Here is a 7,030-nt window from a genome sequence, read left to right on the forward strand (position 1 = left end):
GATGGACCTGAGTGTCACTTAAGGCAGCAGCTGTCTGCAGCAGAATTCCTTCATAAGTCCTTTCCCCAAACCGACATTGTCAACCTTTTATATCGTCCTTGCAGGTTTTAGGGCTGTTTAGTTTTCATAAATATTATATATATATTGGTGATCTAGTACTTTACTTTGGAAATTTTGTAAAAATTTGTATTTTTACATAATCTTTTGTGCTTCAGGTTTTTATTTTTATTTTTATTTATTTTATTTTTTTTTTTTTGATATTTTTGTTATTCGGCACATGGGCTTCCTGGAGAGACAGAGAGACAGAAAGCAAGAAATCAACTCCAGTGGGGATGGCCATCTGCAATCCCTTCTCCTCCATTCTCTTCTTGGGACTTTGGGCATGTATGCACACATGCCTGGTGTGAGTTTTAAGCTTCCAGGTCCAGGACTGGAACTGCGGTTGACTACATGGGAGTCCAGCGACGTAACCATTATGTCATCTGCTGGTCCCTTATGCTTCCGTTTTTAAGTCCAAAAATAATATTTTAGTTTTCATAAATATTATATATATATTGGTGATCTAGTACTTCACTTTGGAAATTTTGTAAAAATTTGTATTTTTACACAATCTTTTGTGCTTCAGGTTTTTATTTTTATTTTTATTTATTTTATTATTTTTTTTTGATATTTTTGTTATTCGGCACATGGGCTTCCTGGAGAGACAGAGAGACAGAAAGCAAGAAATCAACTCCAGTGGGGATGGCCATCTGCAATCCCTTCTCCTCCATTCTTCTCTTGTGACTTTGGGCATGTATGCACACATGCCTGGTGTGAGTTTTAAGCTTCCAGGTCCAGGACTGGAACTGCGGTTGACTACATGGGAGTCCAGCGACGTAACCATTATGTCATCTGCTGGTCCCTTATGCTTCCGTTTTTAAGTCCAAAAATAATATTCTATTGCCTTGTACTTTAAATTTCTATTGTCTTCCCAAATGGGGTAATTCCTAGACCACTGATCCATGTCAAGATAGCTTCCTGTATATCAAGATTTTTCAACCTTGGCACTATGGACTTTCCAACCCGATGATTCTTTGTTACAGAGCATTGTCCCAGGCATTGCAGACCGTTTGCCAGTCCCCAGCCTCTATGCACTAGATGCCAGTGGCACACAGAACTCTTACCCTTTCTGCAAGTCATCACAATAAATAACTCTAGCCATTGCTAAATGTCCCCTGTGGGGAAAGGTTGCTCAGCTCAGACCCACTGCCATGAACTCACTGGTACGAATCTAAGAGCAAACGGGCATCACAGTTTTGGCCAAGGTTAGAATAATAGCCCTGGAAGCAAAATCTCAGACACTTACTTTGTCTAACCTCACCTTCTAAATTGAGAGGGCAAGTTGATTACCTGGTGTCACCAAGTCCCTGACATAGGTAGGACTGGCAAGAACATAGGTCTCCTGACCCTCACACAACACGTATCATGAAGTTGGGGATAAATAATTATTATATTTTAACAGCACTGCTAATTTTAAAGTACCTATGCTTAGAGTTGTCTATGCCGAAAATAGAACATAGAAAAACCTTTTCTAATTAGTTAGCGAATAGCACTGAATTAAAATTGGACACCATAATTAATCAATGCTAAATTGTAGTCAAATCCATTACCCTTGAGTAGATTATCTGTGTGACCCACAGTCTCCTTCTGATACACATGTTGGAGGTCTGAAGACGATGATTGGAGAGCTCTGGGGAGGGGTGAAGTCAGGGGTGGGGGGAACCTGTAAGTGGCAGTAAATCATTTTCATGTTATCTGTAGTTTGTTTTTATCTATGTCACTGCTCCTCTCCATTAACAAAGCTAATTGAGAATTGACTATTGCAAACTTTTATTACAGCAGGCCAGAAAGGGAAAAACACATCCAGAAAAAATAGAAATTATTCAATGGTCTATTTTAATTATGGTCAGCTTCAGGACTGAAAGACCACATTTTAGAAACTTCTCTTTCTCTGTTATTTTATTTTATTTAACTGGAGGGCTCTTTAAGTTAAATGAGAAAAAAAAATTGTCACTGAATAAAATATGCTTTCTACAGAATTCTTTCCAGCAGTGTCTTCCAAGAAACAGGTGAGAAGTCAAATTTAGTAGGCTGGCCCTGCAGCCTAGTGGTTAAGAAAAGCTGGAGCCCACATGTCCAGCAGCAGTTTGAATCCTGATCTTAGTGGTTTGAAAAACACACTAGGTACATGCGTGTGTATGCACAAAATCCTGAGAGAATGGAGAGATGGAGGAGAGGGATTGCAGTGTGACTCCACCCCATGGAAGGGATGCTTTCTTCCTGTCTCTCTCTCTCTCTCTCTTTCTGTCTCTCTCTAGTGGATGCATGCACTCTCTGGCAATTTGGAAAAAAGAGAGAGAGAGAGAGAGAGAGAGAGAGAGAAGTAAAAGCAATTTCCCTGGTATTTTATTTCGTGAACAGCTTCAATTGTAAGCTCTATTTGCGTGTGTAAGCTGTGGTGTTTAAGTACCTAGGAGCCTCTGCTATGCTCTCAGCCTCCTCTCAGCTCACTCCACTCAGCTTTCCCACCCCTCTGAGTGCCTTTCTCTCCAGCGCAGTCGGTGGCAGGTTGGTCTCCCTGCTAGAAATGTAGATACTATTTTTTTCTCTTAATAATCATTTATAAAACTTAAGTAATCAAAAATGTTACTGTCCATTTATTGAACCCTTCCTATGCACCAGACCCTAAGCTAACACGTCCTCACAACGTCCCCATAAGTGGGTGCCATTGTTCCATTTCACAGATGAAAGAACCAGTCTCTTTTCCCAGGTCATGCACTTGTAAGTGGCGGGCGGGGATTCTTAGGTCTTGGAAACCCGTGGCCTGTCCACCACACAGTACTCATCTCCCTCACTTAGACTACTGGACTGTACTCTTTAAAACGTCTCTGGAGTTGATTTTGCCTGTGCCTGTTGCCTTAGGCCTGAATTCTCCTGAGAGCCTCTTCTGCAATTGGTACTTGCCTCACACCGGTCTGCCAACTGCTGTTTCTTGTAGGCCATTTTACCACCTAAATCCCTCCATAGCTCTGCATTACTTTCATGTCAAGCCTAAAGGCCTCATCTGACTGACTTTTCTGGCTCCTGCTTTCTCATGGGGGTGGTTAGCCCATGTCCGTCCCTCCTCCTTCAGTCATCTTTTTTCCCACATAGAAAAATGGCAGACTTGGTTCCCTAGTTCCTAAGACCTATCCAGTCACTGAGTCCCAGTCTGAGACTCATTTCTCTGTAACTCTTTGTCCTGGTATTGTAGCTCACCTAACCTCTTGTTTAGTTGACTCAACCCAGTTCAGTCCTTAATATTTCTTCCATCATTTCATACATGTTCTTGGTCTAAATCTTAACATCTGTGCTCCATTGTGTTTCCTGGAGTCCAAGCAACCAGAAGATGCATAACCTTCAGACAATCCGTACAACCCAAAAAGGACTTGTTGCTTTATTTGGCAACATTGTTCAGGAATGGAAGCAACTTGTAATAAACATAAAATTCATGGAAGTTTTTGGGTATGGCTCATACCATACAAAACAGAAACATTTGTTAAATCTTAAAGATATTAAACTTTCCTAAAATAATTTAATCATCAGGGAGTAGAAGATTAACACTCATTTTAAAACCAAAAGTGTTAAACCAACTTTGTCATTTTTTTTCTATTTTTCAGTCCATAATCATATGACATGTACGTATTAAGCAGAGTCTGATAGCCTACTTATCATTTGTGATTATTAATTGCTATTAATTTGAGAAAATAATTTGTTCAGATTTGTAACATGGATGCTTCTGTTGCTCTTGGTAAAATGAAATTCCATTTATTTTCTTTTTCTTTAATGCCAGAGAGAGCATGTATATTGTGTGTGCAAGACAGTGAGAGTGGGCACCCCAATGGGGCCTACTCAAACCATAATCTTTTTTCCTCTAATTCTCCATCCCATTAGGATTCTGGGCACATGTGAGTCTGATGTATTTTTCAAGTTATTGGGCTGGGACTTGAACCCTTGTTGACCAATTGGGATCCAGCTTTCTCTGCACAGCACTTAACAGCTGCTCTATAAGGCTGGCCCAAGACAAATTTTTAAAGAGAATCTTACTTTAGACCTTTTGCATTTCTTTGAAGCCTATAGTATAGTTTTTGAATCTTATGAATTACAATAGTGTATCTGTTTTTGTTAAAGGAACTTTAAAAAAGAATTATCTATTTAATTTTATTTATTATTATTATTTTAAAAATTCACTATAGGGCACATGTGCTCACCAGAGAAAGTGAGAGAGAAAGAAAGCGAGAAAACAAGCCTCCAGGTCTGGGACTTGAGCCATAGTCAGCCATGTGGGAGTCCAGTACCTTAGCCACCATGCCACCTGCTGGTCCTATTAAAGGAGCTTTTAAAATATGAACTTAAATGATTTTGATTGGTTAATGCACTTAGTTTTTTTTTATTTTAGAGATTGTTTTTGGTGTGGACAGAAATCAGTAGACTGTACAAAGCGTATTTGTCTCTCTCCAGGAGTTCAAAAAGTCTAGAATCTGTTAGTCACTCTCTTAGCTTGTCATGGCCCCCTTCAGCCAAGTGAAAAAAAGTCCTGTTAGTGTTATGGGTGGTGATGTTCTAACTGTGCTTTCTTAGATTCTGTATTTGTCTGATTAGCATCCATTAATTACAGGGCCAAACTATGCAGTGATATTTCCATCTCCCTTGTGACCCAGAGCCTACACTCTGAGCCACCTACTTATCTAACTGCCATACGCCGGCATTTCCCCTGCCCAGGATCAGATACCCAGTAGAGATGTCCCCTACAGCCCAAAGCCTGCCAACGCTGTTCTAACTAGACAATCCTAAGCTGCCTTGCTTTGCCTTCAGGAAATACAATAAAGGCTCTGACCTGATGCTTTCCACTCACTGCTGCTGCCTCCTGATTAAACCCTGGTGCTTCTCTATGTGGCCCTGTGTGGTAGGGCATACCTCTTCCTTTAGGGATGTGTGAGCAATGAAAACCATTTTCAATGGCTTTGCCTTCTCTGTATTGTCCCTTCATTACCGTCACAAGTTAACCTCCTCTACTTTGTAGTGAATGGCAGGGTCACATTGTTCCTTATGGCTGAGGAATATTCCACAGTGTACATGCGCCACATTTTTTCATACTACATGCATACTTTGAAAAACCATATTGGGTGCTGTAGAGATGTATAACAATGAAAAGAAATCATTAAAATAATAAAAACAGAAACAAACCCTGCAGGTACAACTAGGATAGAGAACAATGCCATTTCCTGAGGTGGGGGGGGGGCTTTCTTTCTGTCTAGTGCATATGCATCCTTTACTGTGTCACTCCAGTGTATCTACTGGCCCTTGTCCTGTACTCTGCTCCTGTCTTCATGTCCAGGGCTTCAAAACCTATTTGACTATGCAGAAGATGTGCTAAAATCTGTCCATTGAAGAAGTTCAAAGTGGGTTTCATCCTCAGAGATGAACAGCTGGAGTTGAAAGAAATGTGGAGTGGGGGAGGTGAAAGGGATGGGAAGGGCAGGCTTTGATAGATAAGGTAGGCATAGGGACAGAGGAGAAAAGGTAAAAACTTAGGGCCACTGGCACCTCTTTTTTTCTTTTTAGGTTTTTGCCATAGGGTCCTCCAGGTCTGGGACTTGAGCCATAGTCAGCCATGTGGGAGTCCAGTACCTTAGCCACCATGCCACCTGCTGGTCCTATTAAAGGAGCTTTTAAAATATGAACTTAAATGATTTTGATTGGTTAATGCACTTAGTTTTTTTTTATTTTAGAGATTGTTTTTGGTGTGGACAGAAATCAGTAGACTGTACAAAGCGTATTTGTCTCTCTCCAGGAGTTCAAAAAGTCTAGAATCTGTTAGTCACTCTCTTAGCTTGTCATGGCCCCCTTCAGCCAAGTGAAAAAAAGTCCTGTTAGTGTTATGGGTGGTGATGTTCTAACTGTGCTTTCTTAGATTCTGTATTTGTCTGATTAGCATCCATTAATTACAGGGCCAAACTATGCAGTGATATTTCCATCTCCCTTGTGACCCAGAGCCTACACTCTGAGCCACCTACTTATCTAACTGCCATACGCCGGCATTTCCCCTGCCCAGGATCAGATACCCAGTAGAGATGTCCCCTACAGCCCAAAGCCTGCCAACGCTGTTCTAACTAGACAATCCTAAGCTGCCTTGCTTTGCCTTCAGGAAATACAATAAAGGCTCTGACCTGATGCTTTCCACTCACTGCTGCTGCCTCCTGATTAAACCCTGGTGCTTCTCTATGTGGCCCTGTGTGGTAGGGCATACCTCTTCCTTTAGGGATGTGTGAGCAATGAAAACCATTTTCAATGGCTTTGCCTTCTCTGTATTGTCCCTTCATTACCGCCACAAGTTAACCTCCTCTACTTTGTAGTGAATGGCAGGGTCACATTGTTCCTTATGGCTGAGGAATATTCCACAGTGTACATGCGCCACATTTTTTCATACTACATGCATACTTTGAAAAACCATATTGGGTGCTGTAGAGATGTATAACAATGAAAAGAAATCATTAAAATAATAAAAACAGAAACAAACCCTGCAGGTACAACTAGGATAGAGAACAATGCCATTTCCTGAGGTGGGGGGGGGGCTTTCTTTCTGTCTAGTGCATATGCATCCTTTACTGTGTCACTCCAGTGTATCTACTGGCCCTTGTCCTGTACTCTGCTCCTGTCTTCATGTCCAGGGCTTCAAAACCTATTTGACTATGCAGAAGATGTGCTAAAATCTGTCCATTGAAGAAGTTCAAAGTGGGTTTCATCCTCAGAGATGAACAGCTGGAGTTGAAAGAAATGTGGAGTGGGGGAGGTGAAAGGGATGGGAAGGGCAGGCTTTGATAGATAAGGTAGGCATAGGGACAGAGGAGAAAAGGTAAAAACTTAGGGCCACTGGCACCTTTTTTTTTCTTTTTAGGTTTTTGCCATAGGGTGTGCATGCTTGCCAGAGAGAGAGAGAGAGAGAGAGAGA

General features: G+C 41.2%; 1 long non-coding RNA gene across 1 annotated transcript in view; it reads right to left on the bottom strand.

The window, feature by feature from the left end:
- LOC102483361 (uncharacterized) overlaps nt 1-7,030 on the bottom strand; it is a 13,352-nt gene that overhangs the window by 2,739 nt on the left and 3,583 nt on the right. The window lies entirely within an intron of this gene.

The sequence above is a fragment of the Tupaia chinensis genome, unplaced genomic scaffold (genome assembly GCF_000334495.1).
Source record: "Tupaia chinensis unplaced genomic scaffold, TupChi_1.0 Scaffold000314_1, whole genome shotgun sequence".
NCBI classification, from domain to species: Eukaryota; Metazoa; Chordata; class Mammalia; order Scandentia; family Tupaiidae; genus Tupaia; species Tupaia belangeri.